Consider the following 21,541-nt stretch of genomic DNA (forward strand, 5'->3'; position numbering starts at 1 on the left):
CACTCAAGGATGCAGGGAGCTTTAAAGGGTATCACCAGTGTTTTCTTTTTTCCATTAAGAGGCACTATTAAATACGTCTGTTGAAAAACAAAACTTAAAGAAAGGGCATTTTTCTTTGAGATACAGTTTTTGTTTAGGCCATGGAAATATGCAACAAAAAGAGGTACTTCTGAGCTTTTTTCAGCCACAGCAGATTTCACAATAGAGATCAGACGGAAAGCCGTTGTCTCGATCGTTGGTGCTCATTGTGAATGACCTTGTTGATCTATTATTGGCTGTTCACTGATATCACATGACCAAAGTTCCCCTCTCCTGTGACATGTTGCAGCTATACCCCAAAACTAGTGAAAAACTTATTTTAGAAATAGAATTTTGGACTTAATACCATTTCTGTGAGGTAAAAAGTAAGATGCACATTCAGATGAGAACTATCTGTATAGGAGTGAAATTTACCACATTGTTTTTTACATTGTCACCGTTTTGATGTCTACAGACTTAATGTAGTGACTGTAGCTGAAATTCTGTCGCAGAAGACTGTTTTCTCCTAACATCTAAAATCCTGTTTTCACTTTGTTATCATGGGGGGGTTTAGTGTAGATTACTCTGAGGTATTACATTTGGCTGCAACACAACAAAATGAGGGGGGAAATTACGGGGTTTCAATATTTTCTGGATGCACTTTATGTTTATTTTATTCAACAAAGGCATGATTACACAGAACAGTTTAATTAGCATGGAGCTGCTACTATTATTCATCCAGCTAACATGTGTTCAGTGTTCATGACCCATAATGTTATATTTCATTCTGACAACAGAAACAGACAACTGTGTAAATGAGAACCAGCTAATAGTGAATTCAGGCGAGGTGGTCACAGAGCAGGAGACCAGGCTCAGCAGAGCAACTGTCCTTCTCTTTACCACATGATCACTGTGATGCATAGTTCAGATTTTTCCAATATATATAGAACAGTAAAGAGGAGGTTAGGCCATTTTCCTGTTGGTTTTTAATTGGTGGAGAATTAAAATGATTACAGCCTGAAATCTTATGATTTTTACAAGTGAAGGGCACTTTTATATTTAGCTGGCTGAGTGTGGACTGTTTCATCATTCCTCCCCCTTCTCTCTGACAGGCTGCTGGGTCTCCTGGTGAGAGGTGACCTTTCTCCTCAAGGAGAGAGAGACGGAGAGAGAGAGAGACAGGGAGCGGCAAATTGAGCGAGAGAGGAAACATAAATGAGTGAATGACAATTTAGTGGAAAATAAAGGTGATTGTGTTTTAAAAATGGAGTTGTGCATTTGTGAAGGTGATAGTGTGTTAATGTGTTCATGTGCATTGTGTGTGAGACACTTGGTAAGATGTGTGAGTGAGAAGGAGAGAAAGTGGGGAACATTGTACGTGTGTGTGCATACCATATGTTCATTGTGTGTGTGTGTGTGTGTGTGTGTGCGTGCAAGTTTGCGTGTGTTTGGTGAACTGATGGTAAATAGAGATATCTACTGCATTGTCTTCATGTGGTAACCATGACAATGTCACAGTAGGAGAGGCTGTCTGTGTAAATGCTCAATGACATCAATGTTTAACTCTAAAAATGCACGCACGGACGCACACACACACACACACACACACACACACACACAACCACACACACAACCACACACGCACACACACTATTTACTTCAAATATATGTCACTGACTACGTCTGGTTAACACACACCCAGTAGCTGCTTGGATTCACACAAAAACCATGCACTTATAAAGGCAACATAAGAATACACACACTTTGCCAAGCTATAAGTGTGTATCAAATCAACCTGAAGTCAAGAACACACACATACACACACACACAAACACACACACACACTTTCAAGTGGACGAGGGGAAAAACCTGTAAATACTCTCAGCGGTAAGCATGCTAGTCATTCTCTCAAGTGCTTTGAGAACACACTGTTGAGTGGTAATTACTCTACCTGTAGTTCCTTACATTTTTGTAAAACACATTTCATTACCTAAGAACCACTTACCTGCCTGCCCGTGTCCCTGTCAGAAATCTGGACTGTTCACATTGAAATCCAGTTCAGTTCTTTCAGTTGATATTTTTAAACACCACTTTCTCTCTGTTTTCTGGTTCATAGAGTCCAGCCTTTAAATCTGAATCCTGACACAATGATATCACCTCATTATGAAGGGGTTGGTTATACGCTTACTTTGGTAACAGCAAGGGCAATTTTGTAAAGCAATGGGGTGGGGGTGAAGGTCTAAAGAATCCATCCATAAAACTTGCACAGGCAACACTTCACTTCCTCATGTTATGCAATGTTTACTGTCAAATAAGGACAGACAGAGATTTTCGAATCATCTGTAGAACTAGTAACTAAAAAGGCCTGTTGTTGTGTGGCTAAAGGCCGGCGCATGCTTCTGCGTTTTCACGGGCCTGGAAGCGTAAGAGCCCTTCCGGGCCCCTTAAGTACTTACGTATCCCTTCTTAATTGCTTACGTGTGTCGACCAATTTTTCTAACTAGACGGCAAAGCTCCGCAAGCGTCACGTAGCCGGCAAGGCTGTGATTGGTCTGCTAACTACATCATTTCCGCAGTCGCATTTCCGGTTCATGCCCGATAATACCGGCGGAAACCACGGAAGATTTAGAAGAACGAATATGGACCAAATAGAAGAGCACTTGGCAGAAGAGATCCGAAACTATGACCACTAGTATAACCCGTCACTGACCGACGGATTTGTCCGCCAGAAAAAGGCTCTGAGGAGCCGCCGTGGTGATGTAAATAAACCGCTCTTCTTCGTGCCACACACGAAGAAGAGCCGACTTCGACAAAAAACATTACTCCGCCTAGTGTTCTGGCGGGGAATTGCTTGGCAACACGCGCAACGCTTGGAAAACCATGAATGACAATGAGTCCTGCGTCACAACTGTGTGAAAAGCCGCAGACGCCGTTGCAGAAGCATGCGCCGGCCTTTAGCAAACTCACAAAGCAACGTTATGTGACTGATGAAGTAACCCCCCATCGTGCAACTTTAGTGGGGGTTGTAACATGGGTTGCAGAAGTAACAAAGATCATCATGGTAGCCACAACATATTACGAGGTTTCTCAGTCATGCATGTCACAGTGTCCTCAGGGGTTATAATTGTGTACATAGGCAGCTGGACATTCATCCATCCATCCATTATAACACTTATCCTTAATTGAGGGTCACAGGGGGAGATTGCTGGTGCCTATCCCACCTGACAATGGGTGAGAGACGGGGTACATCTTGGACAGGTCACAAGCGTATCACAGGGCCAACATAAAGAGACACACAACCCTTCACTCTCACATTCACACCCATGAGTCTGTAATTAAACCTATACCCCAATCATCCACCACGCCACACTGTGTTCCTAAAGACAGTGAGTGCAGTTTAAAATAGATTCCCAGGTAGTCTTGGGTTTCCAACAACCATCCAAAACTCAATAACCATTCTCATCCCCCAAAAAAACACAGTTGTCACTTCACTTCTCTGAGTCCTCGGAGAGAGTCACCTGCCAACTTGAAGTGGATGAGATTGGACAGACAGGAAGACAGCCAGGGAGAGATTCCTCCACTTATTAATAGGAGTGGTGAATGTGTTATCGCCCATTCAAAATGTACCTGTTGTTACATTGAGCTGCAAACAGCAATTTCTAGATGTATTAGTAGAATAAATCAAGAATATTAAGGTAATGAAAATTGTATGAGGTAAGAACAGTTCACACACACAATAGCTCAGTTGATGTGTGATTTTAACTGGACACTGGAGTATATACTCTTAAGACGACGGACACGAGCAAGCCTTCCCCGACATTCATCATTCATGGGGTGGACATATACATTTTCTGCACCGACAGTTGTCTCATTGAACCAAAACAGCCATGCAGCAGTTGTTTAAATGTGTGGAGGTGCAGCTCTCGCCTTTTAAAATAAGCCTACACACTTTTACTGTCCTGCCACTCTTACTGTGGCTCTGTCTGTCTCTCAGTCATAAAGCTGCAGGCAATGTCGGTGCTTTGAGCTACGTGCAAATCTCTCACTGAATTAGAGGAAGACAAAGAGGTAAAGGAGAAAAATAAATGAATCACACTTCATCAGAGAATATCACCCAGTGTGCTGTGAACATCACAGACTGATGATTCCTAACGCTATAAAATAATCTGAAGGAGGGTTTTTCCTCTGATGATACTGAGGCGATGTTGGGATTCCAAATACTATCCATCACACGTGTTTGTGTGTGTGTCTGTGTGTGTTTGTGTGTGTGTGTGTGTGTGACAGATGACAGAATGTGTGAGATAGTGCAGGTGTGTGGGTTGTGGAGGGAAGAATTGAACGGTCAGAGAGAGAATGAGAAAGTGAACAAGAGAAAGAGAGCGAGTGAATCATTCCCTGAACAGAACACCTCGACAGCGTGATATCAGATGCATTATTCGATGATTGGATCGCTGGCTACAAAAGGTGATAGATCTCCGCCTGAAATTGATTTCTGTCTGGATGTGACTCACACACACACATACACACACATACACACACACAAAACCAGGAGAAACTAATTACCAGTTCACTGAGTGTCTGAGAAACCTGAACCTCAATGAAAACACCTGAAGGACTGGCTGACTGGCAACTAGAGACAAAATAAATTGGGAAATTAATGTTCTATTATTGGACTAAGCATATGTGTGTGTATGCATGTGTGTGTGTGTGTGTGTGTGTGTGTTGGTATTTTCACAGGTTGTGGTGATTTGATAATCTTTAGGGTCACTTTAGCTTCTTTTCAGGGGTTTTATTGAACCATAGAAAATAATACACTTTGTGTCATATAGACAGTTAGCTTGTGAGGCTGAGATGTCTTCAGTAAAATTATCGAACGCCACAGTGTAAACAGCAATGAGCTGATCATGCTTGCGGCAGGTGGTGCTACAAATTTGATTGCATTAATGTGAAAGATCATTGTACTTATATTATATTTATATTAACAACACATAACAAAAAAAAAACATTCGGGTGCAGCTGAAACTTATTATTGGATGTATTTGTGTCCGGGGCTGTAGAACCATCTTTTAATTCATATGAGTATTGTGTGAGTTTGCACATCAACTTACCTTTGCAGTATGGATAATAATACAGTGTCTGTGTGTTTGTGTGTGTGTGTGTGTGTGTGTGTGTAATATGGGTAAAAAGTGTGTGTGTGTGTGTGTTATATGGGTAATATGGGTAAAACCCAATAAGTTCATTTGAGTCACCACCTGAGATTGTTATTTGTCTTTTTAAATCAAAAAGTTACTTCTAAGTTTAATGGAAATTTCACTTTATGCACTCTGAAATGAGTCAGACCAAACAAAAATAACACATGGTAAAAAAGATACTGTGGTTTCCAGCCTTTTAAAAAGCTACTAAACTGACTTCAAGGTTCACCCTCTGCTCAGTGTCTGCCTCTACCCATGTATGGGACTAACATGAGTGGTCATGGTGATGTTGTTACTGGTGTGTGTGTGTGTGTGGGGGGGGGGGGGTTACCTCTCTGTCAGAACTCTTCTGTCACACTCGGTAATGATCAAAGCTCTCCCTGGGACCCCCTACCGTACACACTCACACAACCAGCCAACTGGACAGGAATTGCTCAGCCATGCAGTCCGCACTCCACACGGCTCATACAAGATCACACACGCACTCACAAATATACATACACACATACATGCGCGCTTCTCCTCTCCTGATTCGTGTCTTTCATCCCTCCAATTCCCTATTCTTTACATTGTGCTGTGAACCCCCCTGCCTCGGTTTCAAGTCAAAAGTTCTCCGTTAATGTATTACAGTTCGGGGTTTCTCCTTTTCTTCGCCTGCAGGCATTTTCTCTGTTATGTTTCTATGTTTTGTAATGTTTGTTCACAGTTTCTTTCTTCAAATTTATTCTGTCTCTGCTCAGTATGTGATAAGATTTGCCGTTTGAGACTCTCAGCTCAGCCTGTTTCGATTTCCTTTGTGTTCAGAGAATTTCAATGTTTTTGTCTTTTATTTTTGATTATAATAATCAATTCCTTTTCGCAACTCACACAACCTTTAATTCCGTGTGTTGAAATAATGTTCTCTCTTCTGTCCAAGCATTGATTTTCCCTATCGTCACTTTTCTTCTCTCCTCTCTCTTTCCTTCAGCGTATAAGTATCATCAATTATTTTCCTCCTTTATTCACACATCATTTAACTGTAACCTTTACAAATAAGAATTATAACATTCACAGGAACATCCATTCTAATTATTTATCAAACAGGACGTTAATATTGCCTATTGACATAAGCCAACGGTTCAGTTAAGGAAAATAAAACCACTTGGATAATGTTGCACCATAAGTAGATAGAGTAGGTGTTAGTAACACCACGTTTCCTGCGATTACATTTAATGGTGACATTAAGTGTCCTTACAGGAAATTGAGTGACATTTGAATAGTATTAAAGAAAATAAGAGACTGAACCTTTTCTTTTCAACAGCAGAAAAGCAGACTTAAGAACAGAAAATAATACTTCAAATTTGAAATTTGGCCAAGAACCCAATATTTGCAGATTAACCCTCCGTGATAACAATTTTAGGATGTTGGATTGCTTTTTTTCTTACTCTCTCAGTCCATTTTTCTCAAGATATATCAACACAGTATTCATCCCAGTTCTTTCGTCATTCTTCCTCATTTTTTCCTCCCTGCACTCTGTCACTCGTTTCATCTTCCTCCTTCTATCCTCCTCTTTCCTTTCACATGTCCATCAAACACAGACCTGATCGGATGTAGTTAGTTCTTCTGTGTTTTTCAAATTTTAGTGTTTTTTTCTAAATCTCTCGAAAATTGTCAAAGGATTGTAATATAGAATTAATGCTGCTGAGAGACAGTTTTAATCATATGGCTGATCTGTGGATATATTCTGAACTAACAGTAATATGTAATTCATTACTTATTTTGTATTTTCAAATATTGTATTATTCAATTATTTTCTTTAAGTAACAGGAGTTTGGGACCAACCCACCTACCCACCAGTCCCACCAACCTTTCTACCCATCTATCAATCTATCAAGTCAAAAATATACAGATCAGCCACAATATTAAAATCACCTAGTATTTTAAATATTAAAGCTGATTTATGTTTTTTATTTTGTAAAGGGGTTACAACGCTAGTGAAAAACTCACACTCTGGACCATTTTCCCTGCGATTACCAAAATGAATCCAACCCCTCCCCTCGTCATGAACCACCAATTCATGTTACGTCTCTTTCATTTCAAAGGAGAGCGGGCATCCCACCTCCCTCCATATCCACATCCCCTCCTGCAGGCCCTGCGACAGCCCACTGAGCAGAGAGACAGGAAATGGAGCAGAGAGACGCGACAGCCCAGCACGAGACTGGAACCAAACCCACTGACACACACATCTGCACGGATACACCCAAACCTCCGCGAAGCCCTATCTGTTTTCGAACTTGTCATCCCCGGAGATGCTTTTCTGCTTCAATCACAACAGATTATTCTCCAAACAGACAGGGATATAGGATTAAATAGACTGAAAATGCTTTCGATCTCATTACAGGAAATATGTTGACCTCTGAATCCGCGTGTGGTGCACTCCCCCCATTAGCTGCAGAGCCCAGTCTGTTTGAAATCTGCTTTTTGTCAGCATTTACTTCCAACTTGGTGTTGTAGTAAAATGTTTAAACATACCACTGGGTTCCAGCCACTTTAGTTAGCCTAAATTATCAGTATTATAATTAGAACCAATCAAGCTAACCAGCTTCTACAGACTACAAAAATTGGAATTATATCTTCGACTCCATCACGACAAGGTTCTCAAACTGAAATGTGCTCAGACTTATTTAAGCATTGCATTTCATCTGTCAAAACTGTCAGCAGTGCAGTTACATTGTGAGTCAGCAGACACCAGGTTTTGACAAGGAAAATGCATTTGAAGAGTTCTCAAAAAACATTTGTATGCATTGATTTTCATGCTTTTCCAAAAAACTGTCTGTTGTGAATCTGAAGGTGTCTTCAGACTGCTCAGACGAATCTCTTATCAGGGATATTTTTGACACTTGCTGAAGCAAATTAGTCTTTCGGTCCTGAAACAGTCACTTGTGCTGGTATAAATTGTCAACTTGCTGTCAGCTTGGTCATCATAATACACATTTATTATGTTTCACCGAAGAAAACATTCACCAAACAATATGTAACTTTGGTTTCAAGGGGTCTCTCAATCAAAACAGTAAAAAAGAAACAGATTGATGATATCGTAAGGCAGTGTGGGATCATGGGAGTCGTTGTCTTCACCATCATTGTAAATGATAATATGTCTGATGCGACTCAGGTGTAAATATTTTACATGATGCAAATTATTAACATATTCACATTCGCAAATGGCAATGAATAATGAATAATTGTAATCCATTTTTAGTGAACAATACAAACAGTAGTAGATTAAAACTGGGGATTAATCTGGGTTTCAACGAGCGGACACAATATATAACATGGGTCTAGTTGTTTTTAGATCTTTTAATGAAGATGTTTTTACTTATTGTATCTTTAACACAACACAAACTATAAATTGTTTGTAAATAATCAATATTTTCTCAAAACACATGGCCATGTATAGTTTTTGACAAAAATAGTCCTACGCACGGTCACATTCACCTAAATCATCACTGCAAACGTGCGTAAACACAGACATAGAATCCATATTTTACTATACTGTTTGTTATAACTCCTAATACTATCTCTAAACAAGGAAATTATAATAAAAAGAGGGAAAATACAATAATTGTCATATATCTGTCAATGCTGCCTCAGTCAACTAAGAATGTTTTATGCGACCACCAGAGATGGTTGTTATCTCCTGAATAAGTTACATAATGCCAAAAAACTCCATTGCCAATATGTAATTAATGCAAACACCAATCTGCCACGACAATGAAACTATATATATATACTTTATGTGTACAGGTGTTCTCTTTACAGTTAAAGTTGATGCATCACCTTGAGACACTGGGAACCCACCTGAGAGAATCTCATTACTGTTAGTTTCAGCAGAGAAATGTTTGATGTCTCACAGTCTTCGTACTCTTTCAGAGGCTTTTCCACGCTAACGATTTGGGAGGGAGGGGAAAAAAGGATAAGCATGGATTTTTTTTCACTCAACAAAAATAGCCGGCTCTAAACGAACGTGAGCTATTTTTTTGCCGCGCTTGTTAACCAAGACAAATTTCAAATGAAACAATAAACCGCCTGCATACACCATCGTAAGCTGCAGCAACATGCATGCACAGGTGTTACCCCTAAAACCTAGAGCTGGATCACCAACCTCAGTCGCTCAGAGATTACTACACTATAGCTGACCGGGGCTGACTGTGCACTGTATCCAGAACAAAGCGGAGAGACAACGAGAAAAGACGGAGGATAAAAGAGGAAAAGAGAAAACCAGAGAGGACGATTAGAAAAAAACCCTGCTAGTCATCGGCTCTGTGGAGCTGAAATCCCCTCTCTCAGCTCTCTGGATAGGGAACAAGCTGGGACCCACAATGGCCAGCAGATTCCCCCGGATTTGCAGCACAAAGGGTGGGCAGTTGTCCACCCAATAACCCTCAAAACCCCCACCACCCCCACACATACTATTCACTCCATCAACATGACCCTCCGTCTGATCCGACCACCAGTGGCTGCTGCAACCTCCTGAATCAGAAGCCAGCCGACTGAAACAATGAGTAATAACATTTGTGAGTGAATGTGTGGCCACACATACACCTACCCAACGAATTCTGGAGATTTTTGCCAACTGTCTCTGCGCTACCAAACAGGAATCTCATTCTGTAGTTGTGGTAATTGGAGTTTTGCTCCATGTGCCAATACAGGAGGATCGTGATAGACACAGCCACACATGGACTTTCCATTAGCTCTGAATAGGTAGAAGAGTTAGTTTCAAACCCAGGATTTGAGTTCAGCTTTGTCCCAGGCTCATTAAAAGTTACATGATCTCATCACAAATGGACCTGGTCCATGACCCTTTTCCAGTCCCCACCCTTAGCTAAAGACAGTGTGACTTCAACTTTATTGCAGCCAGGTGTTTAGTGCACTTGAGTTTGGCATAATCATTAGGTTGGTCTCAGACAATTAAACAATGAGACAATTAAAGCTCAATTAATGACTAATGTCTAATGTCTCCAGCACTGTTATGTTCCTGCCTGAAGCGACGGTACAGCGATGGCAGCAGGTGGCTGAGTGTAGCACAGCGATGGAGCATCCACTTAGCAAGTTGTAACCACAAACTGTGTGTGTGTGTGTGTGTGTGTGTGTGTGTGTGTGTGTGTGTGTGTGTGTGTGTGTGTGTGTGTGTGTGTGTGTGTGTGTGTGTGTGTGTGTGTGTGTGTGTCTGTGTCTGTGTCTGTGTCTGTGTCTGTGTGTATGTGTATTTCCATGAGATTGTGTCAAAGCCTGACTCTAATCACCAGGATTGTGCCACTTGTGTCTGCCATGACAGTGATAGTAATTGCAGCAGTTTTTGGCTCCAGTGCTAATAGAAGAGAGACGAGCAGCCAAGCGACTGCTGGGACCCATCACCTCTTCAGAAATGGACATCAGAGGGTCTTTAATATGGCTCGGTGTGGTGTTGAAAAAAAAAGAGAAAATATGTAATTATGGTTGTGATAGTGCTTTTCTCTCATTTGGAATGAACGTTCACATGGAATGAAAAGGTGGAAAAGGGCAATGGGTCTCGAGAAAAACAAAATAATGGATCTACAGTATGAAGGCAGTGAAGAAAACAAGTCTAACACCCCTAACATGCCTAACTAACACCTACTGTGCACTTGTCTACCTGATCTCCGACACTCGGGGCTCTATTTTAACAATCTAGGCAAATAGTCTCCAGCTGCATTTAAGACATGTTCAGATTTTAACTTGTTTCACGGCGGAAAAAAAGATTTATTCCATTTGCCCGAGATTCATGGTTCAAAAGGGTTCTCTTTAGTCTCTTAATTAATCGTGGGTGTGCTTAAGAGTAAAATGCAAAAAAACTATCACAGGGCCATTTCACATTTTCTTTAAAGGTTACGTTATATATATTATAATGGAAGGTTGATATTATACTGTTGGATTTTCCCGGTATGAGAGAGCACTTCTGTGTGTGTGTGTCTAACGAGCAGAGGGTATGTGCATTGTTTACCTGCCTATGTAGGTACATATTGCTATCATGATGCACCCTTAAAATAACAATTACTGCACCATCGTCTTAAACCAGGTTGTTGTAAGTCAATCACTCTCTGCTGCGTCCAGATAGAAATGCACCAACAATGTCCCTGAAAAACACAACAGCTCCATGTTCACTCGGATTGTAGACACCGGAAAACAACCACTGCATCAGTCTGGAACAAGCAAAGAAACTTTATTATTCTTTGCATCACTTTTTTCCTCAGTCCTGTTGAACAGATGTATCACTTGAATACTTACCTCAATGTCTCCTCAAGTTGTATTTATCTTACTTTGTAATTATCAAATAAATATCTGTGATATATTACGAGTGACCAATTCAAAAAGAGATGGTCCTGTCACATTGATCAAAATTGTGGATTTCTTTGAGTTTTTACATTGTTGAAAACATTTTTGGAAAATGGAAGCACACAAGTCATATAGGTGTAGGTTGTTTTAATAAAGAAACGTTACATATTTTAACCTTAAATCACAATGGTGATTATGGTGTTGTATATGATCTCTAAATTAACCATCTGTTCAGTCACTGTTTCATTTGTGACTCCATATTGCTCAAATGAGCATCTTTCATTTACTGGTTAGGGTTTCCCTAAGATGGGGTAGGGGTCTCAGAGCAGAACTGAAAAGACGTAGGTGATGTATTGAAGACTGGGCATCAAATCAGGATGTCTCTGTAGAGGTATTCTGAGAGGAGACCCTGGGATTGACCAGGAGTATCCTGCAGGGATTATGTATCCACTCTGGCCTGGGAATCTCTCAGGATCCTGAAGGACAAGCAGTAGGTGGTGTAGCTGGGGAGAGGAATGTCTGGACCACTCTCTTGTTGGCCGGCTGCCACCAGGACCCGGACCAGGATGTGTGGATTAGATGAATAATGGACTAAAAGATTAAAGATGATTTCTCTTCATTTTGCATCTTTCTTCCCATTAACTATAAATCACAAACAAGCAGTACATCATTTGTCTTTATTTCATATTCTCTTAAATAGATTTATTTTCCCTTTTTGAAAATTATTTTTAATCTGATTGGGGGAAAAAGAGAGAGAGCGCAATCACTGAAACATGTGCAGTGCTGTTTGTTTGTGTGTAGATGCTGCACTGGGATAGTGGACTATTCAAACAGAGCGAAGGAGATCGATACACAGACGGACGGAACACTTCACTTAATTCAGTTTCTCAACATGCTTGCTTTTCCCACCACAACCATCCTCTCTGTGTTCCAGGATTGACAAACTGAAGGCTGTTACATTACTGCCAACTATGTCCCGTAGCAGCTACCTGCGAGGAAGCCATTTGTTTCAATTGATTCCAGATTGTAAAATCTGACAATTTGATCCGTTTCATTTTGGTTATGGACTGTTGTTCCAACCGATACATCTAAGAGTTGCCTGAGTAGCAACCTTCATACAGTGAGATACATTTAAATCCATATCTTAAAATCAGTCTTCGCTTCACTACTACCCAATGCCCAGTAGATGCTCGAATTTACATTTATGATGTGCTTATGTTTGTTATGTATGTTTATATTTCTTTTGCCAATGTCCACGTTTTCCTTGACTTCTTGATTTGAATTGATGATGACAGATTTGGTGAATAAAGTTGTCGATTGGCTTTTAATGCTCACATTTCAGATGTCAGATCTTCCTCAAATAATCCACGAGTGCATCAAGAGCACCCGCTAGCTGACCTGGTTTTAGGGGCCTATACAAGACTCTTTTCCAACCCGGCCCTTTGCTGGTAGGTTGGTATTCACCCCAAAATGAATACTAACTTCTGGGAAGTAATCAGAAGTATGAAATGTGTATGTAAATATGTATGACTGATGTGCCAGAGCTGTTTGAAGTCTCCCTTCCAGTGATTTTCATGCTGTTCAGAGCTGATCATTGATCCTGTGTGTTTTTAACCCAATGTGTCATGTGTCTGTTGGATGAAGGTCACGTGTGTTTGGACCCAGAACCTGGTAAAACTGCATCATTTGATTAAATAGCAGGTCGATTTTGCAGATATGTAGAGATCGGCTGAGAATGACACAGTGAATATTTTCCCACTCAGTCTTTCCTCTGAAATTATATAAACACCCCTTTCAATCAGCCCTAAACCCTCAGGTTAACACAGGCAGAAATGTCATGCTATTTGTTACTACTGCAGTGGTATCAATCACCGGGCTGAAGGGTACAAGCTGTTTAAAGACATTTTTTTACAATCAATCCCAATTTTTTTTTTTCATAGCTGTTCTTTTCAAGGCTGTCTAAGCAGGGACTGGGACACCGGCGTCTCGGTCTCCATTGTGAAGACAGCAGAAAGAGGATGAGCAGCTCGGCTGACCCACATGAGGTTAAAAATCTGATTTTCTGCTCTCTTGTAAATGTAACCAGTGACTCACTGCAGACTGCCTTCAAAGCTGCATCGCATTCCAAACTGTTTCTGGGCAAATGACCAATACTATCAAAGAAAAAAGCTTTGATTCCCATGACATATTTATTGATCATAATACTGCCTTCTGATATGTGCTGCGAGAAAAGGGAGCCCTACCCTGAATACCAATGAAGCCCCACTGACAGGCAGATAGAGTGGGAATATCATCAAGGGCCTATTCATATTTCATGTTTTCTATTGCAGCCTATTCTCCTCTGTTCTCTTCAATTCTGACTTGCGCTATTCATTTTCTGCAGTTCCCCCCCCCCCCTCTCGCCTATTTCAATCTTTCTTCAATCTTACCTTCTCTTACCTCACTAATGTTTTGAGTATAATCATGTAGCGTAGCACAGTCAGGCAGCAGAGGCCAGGTTAGAGGAAACATAAATACCTTATTCAGCCTGTTCTTATTTAAGAGGATCAAACGCATAGGGAAAAGATCAAAAGACCCTATCTTTCTTTATCTTTTCTCCTTTGCATTATCACTAATGGTCCTCCACTTATGGCCATTTGTAACAGTGGATGTAAATGTGTAACTACAAGTGTAACCAGTCGAGTTTAATGATGTCTGCATTGTAATGCGTTTGATGAAAAGGTCAGATCATGAATGTCTTTATCTGGACAAACCTGACAAAAGAATAACAATCCTCCAGTCAAGTTTTACATGTGGAGTGCAGGTAAAAGCTGTGTACAACGATTTTGTGTAACTATAACAATAAAATGAAATAAACAAATTGAAACGCACATCCAAGTCTGTGACACATAATACTGGTGTATATAAGCATTGTTACATACCATACAACCACAAGATATATACAGTGTTGGGAAGGATACTTTCAAAACGTATTCCGTTACAGAATACAGAATACATGCCCAAAAATGTAATCTGTAACGTATTCCATTACATTAACTAATCTGAGTAACGTATTCTGAATACTTGGAATACTTCCGGTTTGTATTGCATTTTTTAAGTGTATGATTGCGGCGTTGTTATAGTCAGTGGAGAAGCAGCAGTTTAAACTCTCTCTCCAGCTGGATGTCCGGCTCCCATCCACTCCCACCTCTGTGCCAGCCCCACCGGAGGCTGAAGGACCCCCCCCCCCCCCCCTGCGCCAAGGCTGCCTCGCGCCGTGCTACGATCGTTTCGGCGTCGAGTTTATTTTTTTTTGCGCTTGACGCGAGCGTATCGCTCCATGAAACAAACTGAAAAATGATTTTAAACGATATTGATGACATTTGATATGATATAAATGATAAAGTATGCATCCCATAGTTTGTATTCCCCTTCTGTTGTCCTGGAGTTTTAATTTTACCAATTTTACCGATCACATTATTAAATGCCCCCCTCTGCCCATCCACTACAGACACACAAGCAGTCATAAAGATAAAAAGAGAGGGGGGGGCGGAGAATACGTAATTTACCCTCGACACCCGACATTGAACGGAGAGAACAGCGGAGAAGTTCTTGAAGATGGATGAAATTAAATTGGGACGCGGTTGCAGTTAATGTTGGAGCAACAACTGACTAAATGCTTTTATACTACTGGGTCAACGGGTGATATTATTAGCGCTGCCCGGCGCTTCAGCGTCCGGTGTGAACCCGGCGTGCCTCGCTGGTCTCCTGCAGAGCCATGACAGCGGAGCTCTGGAAGCGCAGGTCGGTCTTCTCTCACCAGGTGCTGGAAGGGCAGCTTGCGGATCAGCAGCTCCGTAGATTTCTGGTAGCGACGGAACTCTCTCAGAGCCTCGGTCCCGGGCCTGTAACGGTCCCGAGCGGGTAGCGGTGAGGCTCCTTCACGCCGCCGGGGGCCCGGGCGCTCTTACGGCAGCCCTGGTCTCCAGCTGCTTCCTGGGGGCTTTGCCGCCGGTGGATTTACGAGAGAGTGAATAAACTCGAGAAGTACCGTCATGTAATCCACTGATTTCAACAATGTAACTGTATTCTGAATACCATCTATTTAATTTGTAACTGTAACGGAATACAGTTACTCATAATTTGTATTCTAAATACGTAACGCCGTTACATGTATTCCGTTACTCCCCAACACTGGATATATACAATATCTTCGTCCCTTACAACGAGAGAATATATATATATTCTTCGCTTACAACCTCCAGTACGATACCACAAGTATAATCAAGTATAATTGATGCATTAAGAATAGACATTAAAAAAACTTTGCAAAGTAACTGTTCTTGGATGACTTTACTTCTATTGCTTATATTTTATCATCATAATAACTTTGGGAGATTCCTTGAGGAAAATAAAATCTATATTCCGAACATATTATACATGTTTTTTCAAGCTCTGATAAGATGCCGGTACTTTTCTCTGCAGTTCCTGAGAAATTAAAATTCTCATCATTTCCAGATCGACTGCTACATGTTTGATCACAGCTGTAAAAGCTTGGTTATGCTTCACTGCTGCCTGATGCTTCCTTTTCACATCCATATTCAAAGTAGAAGGCAGACGTCTGCACGTAATGGCCCTTTTTGCAACAGCTGCTAACGCCTGGGCTAACGAATATACTTTAGTCAGCGACAGCATCAAACAGAGGAATCTGGAGAAAATAAGAAAAATAATATAGTTTTATTGCTATGACTGAACTATTTATATAACAGTTAGATTAATTGCTGGGATGTTTGGTACTGTGACCTTTGTACTACATTTTGTAAAGATGTCCTCCAAATCACTCTGCCCTCTACAGCTATGCTATTGTTTTCCACTGACTGCAAGATGACATTATTTGTATGTGGTCTCCAAATCTGTTACAAATCCTTATTAAAAAATTTGGTTTGATCACTTGGCAATGCATATGTTAAGGTCCAAGCACAAAAATGGTTAATGGCTTAGGTTAAAGTTTCTCCTACGACATGTTTAAGGTTGCACGATAGTGAAGATTAAAAAAAATTTAAAGCTCACTGATGGTGGGAAGTGGGAAATTAACTTTTGTATGGCCACTAGAGGGCTTTATCACGTCAATGTAAACATAGGCATCTTTATTTGAGGGGATTTGCTGACACGACGGATGATGTCGTCTTACTTTTGAGATCGGTCTGTCCCAAATGATTTATGGTGATCCATTCATTTTCATCTAGAACCATCAGCTGCTACATATTTTAATTTGACCAATACTCTGTTTTATGACCAGATGCCTGCAAAACTAATGACATTCCAATGAGCCTCAGCTGTTCTCTGTTTTAAAGACAAATGTCAGCATGCTAACACGCACAATTCAGATACTGTTTGCTGTGATATTTGTGAGTATATTAAAACTCTGATGTTAGCATTAAGCTCAGAGCTTAGTATAGCCTCACAGAGACATCTGCTATGCTAGTAGATGCACGATTGTCGACATTTAGTGTCTCAATCATAGACTGTATAAAAAAATTGACGACAGCTCCCCAAAGTGTAGCCAAATCATGGCTGGCTGCAGTATAGGTCATAAGCCCCGCCTCCTCCATGTTAGTGGATGGGACATGGACCAAACTGAAAAGTGAAAGTACATATTACATAAAATGTTATCAAAGATGGTTTAAATGTTTGCTTAAAGACTTTATTGTTGGTTATTTGGGATTTTTCGGCACTACAATCTCCATGGACACTGTTTAAATTCTTCCTCGGATTATGTTTGTCTCTGGGCTTTTTCTTTTATCTGTTCATGTTTGCCCTCACTGCTCATGCTAATTTCCCAGTTATCTCTATTCCACAAGTGCCTGTTGTTGATTTCTTCAACATAACATTTTTAATGTTTTCCTGACACATCAAGTGTTGAGTACATTAAGTTCTGAAAGCTTAAATTTGTGTAAATGTGCTAAGAGTAGGAAAACAAGCACTGGGGTGACTACAAACTGTCTGTTTAATAAACACAAATACAAATATTTTATGATGAAAAACAGGAGCCATATAGATAGAAGACACTTACAAAGATGTCAACTTAGAAAGACAACACAATTCAAGAGCTTTTGGTGACAAGGGCTGATGCTGGTGTTGATGTGCTGTAAACGAAAACACTTGATTTCCGCTGCAGAGTTCATATGTCATGTCCGGCCTCCTGCATGCTCCACTCAGAAGTCAACCCCTCGCCTGAATGACAGACCTTGACAATGTCCTGCTGCCGTCTTCAGACGTGAAAGGCAAACTCTGGAAAATGTCCAGGCACAATTTTCTGGACATTTTCCAGGGTTCAGGAAAGAAATTGGCTTGTTTTAATTTGTGAATAGCAAATGTATTTTAGTGTGTAACACAACATCAGTATTGTCGCTGTGGGGGTTAAAGTTGTAGCTGTGCACAAAAGGCGGTATATTTGTCCCCAGAAGGACCTCAATACACAGAAACCTGGGGGAGTGTTGAGTGATAAAATAAGATCTTGGTGGTGACATCATTTGACATTTAGAGCAGAGTGGACGTCACCAACATGAGGAAAATCTCATCTCATCCTGTCCTCACACACCTGCTTCCCCCCTGGTTAAGCTCTCTTGTCTTTATCCAAGGTTTGCTCAGCTGTATTTTGTCTTTCTCTATCCCCCACGATGTGTTTGTCCCTCCATACCTCACAGCCTATGTATTTTCTGTAGAGCGATGTATCGATTGGGCCTGATGGTAGACATCATGTGTCAGCTGCTTTAATGTGCTATTAGCATTGTTGTTAGTTGTTATTAGTCTGGTTTTCTTAGCTTTACTATATTTTTGGGGTCTTAAGAACAGAACATTTCTCTATATTTGTCTTTGATAAACCGTAAATTCAATGTTAAATATTGAATAAAGCAATCCAGATGAAGTGATCATTAACTTAATCTCATTATCCCACTTATTATCACCCCACACCTCACACATGTTGATCAATAGATACCATTTTCAGTGATTCTGTTTGCTGTAACAATTATCTTTGGAGTACCAGATGGATAGTTTAGCTGCATTAGGATCCGCTCTAGAGTTAGCCCACCATGCCCATTATGTAGCTTAAGGTAGATTACTGTGTTTTTGAATAGTATCTAATTAGAAATGGACAGACAAACTATAAGAGTTTACAGTGTGTTGTAGATGCTGTAGTTTCTACAGACTTGGGAATCAAGAGTTGTTACGACACAATTAACACTTGGAAAGTGTATCTTAGCTGTTTACAACACCTGCATGGAAGATCAGAAAATTAAGTTTGTAACTTGATTTACCAACTTAGCGGCTTCATGTTGCCTCTAAAAGTGACACAAACTGTTAACACATAACTGACAGAGGCCACATATGCAACTGACTCAGTTCTGAGCTTATGTCCTGAGCACCTGTCCTCTCTTCTAAATACATATGAACTGTATTTCCTCTTTGCCACGTTAAATACATTTGCATGGGAGATCATATGCTCATCAAAATCAAGGCACGGACCTGATTTAAAAATGTCTTCATGAACACTCGAACATATCAACTTTCTGTCGTCACTGACACAGTCTGACAATCATTGAGTTCACCTGTGACACTGAGTTAGTTGTTTGCAGCATGTGTTTGTAGGATTTAACTCAGTAGGTCTAAACTAAATGTGTAACACCTGGAAGTTAAACACATGTCAGAAGTGGGATTTGAACCCACGCCTCCATTCGGAGACCAGAATTCCCTTTGACGATGGAGGAGTCAGTCCTTGAGTCTGGCGCCTTAGACCACTCGGCCATCCTGACGGTTTTAATACATACTTTTCTAAATGACCATAGCCGACTTGTCTCATTCATAGATTATGGGATTTCAAATTCAACACATTTAAGGAAAATACATAAAAGAACATATCTTCCTGAAAATAAAGCGACTAATTTGGTTAACAAACATGAAACAGGCCCCTGTTGACCCCAAACCTCCCAAATAGGATACTAAGCTTCTTCTGTTAGTCACATAGTCTTCAGCATTGAAAATTCAGTCAAAATGTACATGTTTTATTTTATTTGTTTCATTTAACGTGTGTTCAAATGTAAACTCACCTCACAAAGACACCTGGAGGTAAAACACATGTCAGAAGTGGGATTTGAACCCACGCCTCCATACAGAGACCAGAATTCCCTTTGACGAGGAAGGATTCAGTTCTTGAGTCTGGCGCCTTAGACCACTCGGCCATCCTGACTAGTTTTGCCCAATTTCCTGTACCGTACAGATCTTAACACAGCGTGAGATCATATTTCATACGTGACTTGGGTCATACATAGATTGTCACGATTTCACATTCACCACATTAATGAATTTTCATGAAAGAACAGATCTTCGTGACAATTAAGCGACTAAGTTGGTTTACAAACATGACACTGGCACCTGTTGACCCCAAACCTCACACATAAGGTACTAAGCTTCTTCTGTTAGTCACACAGTCTTTACCATTTAATATTCAGTAAAAATGTGCATGTTTAATTATTTATTTTTTTCATGTAACCAGTGTTGAAATGTAAACCTACTTCACAAAGACACTTGGAGGTCAAACACATGTCAGAAGTGGGATTTGAACCCACGCCTCCATTCGGAGACCAGAAATCCCTGTGATGAGGAAGGAATTAGCCCTTGAGTCTGGCGCCTTCGACCACTCGGCCATCCTGACTAGTTTATCTCTATTTTCCTAAACGAAATGATATTTCATACCCGACTGGTCTCATACATAGATTATAGGATTTCAAATTCAACACATTTAATGAATTTTCCTGAAGGAACGGATCTTCCTGAAAATTAAGCGACTAAGTTGGTTTACAAACATGAAACTGGTCCCTGTTGACCCCAAACCTCACACATAAGATGCTAAGCTTCTTCTGTTAGTCATACAGTCTTCACCATTTAATATTAGGACACAATGTGCATGTTTAATTATGTTTTTCTTTCATTTAACGTGTGTTGAAATGTAAACCCACTTCACAAAGACACCTGGAGGTAAAACACATGTCAGAAGTGGGATTTGAACCCACGCCTCCATTCAGAGACCAGAATTCCCTTTGACAAGGAAGGAGTCAGTCCTTGAGTCTGGCGCCTTAGACCACTCGGCCATCCTGACTAGTTTTTGCCCAATTTCCTATACTGAAAACATATTAACACAGCGAGAGATCATATTTCATACATGACTTGGGTCATACATAGTTTATCAAGATTTCACATTCACCGCATTTCATGAATTTTCATGAAAGAACAGATCTTCCTAAAAATTAGCGACTTAGTTGGTTTACAAACATGAAACTTGCCCCTGTTGACCCCAAACCTCACACATAAGATGCTAAGCTTCTTCTGTTACTCACACAGTCTTCACCATTTAATATTAGGACACAATGTGCATGTTTAATTATGTTTTTCTTTCATTTAACGTGTGTTGAAATGTAAACCCACTTCACAAAGACACCTGGAGGTAAAACACATGTCAGAAGTGGGATTTTAACCCACGCAAGGGCGTAGGATTATATAGGGACGGTAGGGTCCCGACCCTACCAAAATCCAGCCTCTACTGTGTAGTCCCTACCAATAATACACCCGCTGTCCGTATTGTTTAGGCAATAATTATAGTACACAAAGGGTTAAAAATCAGTCTCTGCTAGAAGTCCCGCCTCTAAACAACTATCGCGCTTTGATTGGCTGTAGCGGTTTCCCGCAAACCTATATTCAACCTGATTGGCCGTCCCCGCTGTCACTCCATATGCTTGTTAAAAAAAAAAAAAGCTACCGGCAACTTGCTAGTCCCAGACAGGAGGAGCAACAGGACGCCTCAGTGCATAGCTAATATCTGCATCTGCGAGTGTAAGTTCTGCCTTCGGTCACGTCAGCGAGACGGATTTTAATATCAGTGATGTCATTTGCAGTAACACTTATATTTGTGTGTGTTTTATGCTTGTGCGTGCGCGCGCTTTGCGTGCATGTGTGCGTGTGTGTGT

General features: G+C 40.6%; 4 non-coding genes across 4 annotated transcripts; all 4 read right to left on the minus strand.

The window, feature by feature from the left end:
• Positions 1-19,222: 19,222 nt before the first annotated feature.
• trnal-caa (transfer RNA leucine (anticodon CAA)) lies at positions 19,223-19,333 on the minus strand. Its single transcript has 2 exons — positions 19,296-19,333; positions 19,223-19,268 (listed from the first exon to the last, which is right to left on the minus strand). It is a non-coding gene; the product is annotated as a tRNA-Leu (tRNA).
• Positions 19,334-19,656: 323 nt separating this feature from the next.
• Positions 19,657-19,767, minus strand: trnal-caa (transfer RNA leucine (anticodon CAA)). Its single transcript has 2 exons — positions 19,730-19,767; positions 19,657-19,702 (listed from the first exon to the last, which is right to left on the minus strand). It is a non-coding gene; the product is annotated as a tRNA-Leu (tRNA).
• Positions 19,768-20,121: 354 nt separating this feature from the next.
• trnal-caa (transfer RNA leucine (anticodon CAA)) lies at positions 20,122-20,232 on the minus strand. Its single transcript has 2 exons — positions 20,195-20,232; positions 20,122-20,167 (listed from the first exon to the last, which is right to left on the minus strand). It is a non-coding gene; the product is annotated as a tRNA-Leu (tRNA).
• A 333-nt stretch (positions 20,233-20,565) lies between these two features.
• On the minus strand, positions 20,566-20,676 carry trnal-caa (transfer RNA leucine (anticodon CAA)). Its single transcript has 2 exons — positions 20,639-20,676; positions 20,566-20,611 (listed from the first exon to the last, which is right to left on the minus strand). It is a non-coding gene; the product is annotated as a tRNA-Leu (tRNA).
• Positions 20,677-21,541: the final 865 nt, after the last annotated feature.

Source organism: Limanda limanda, chromosome 7 (genome assembly GCF_963576545.1).
Source record: "Limanda limanda chromosome 7, fLimLim1.1, whole genome shotgun sequence".
NCBI lineage: Eukaryota > Metazoa > Chordata > Actinopteri > Pleuronectiformes > Pleuronectidae > Limanda > Limanda limanda.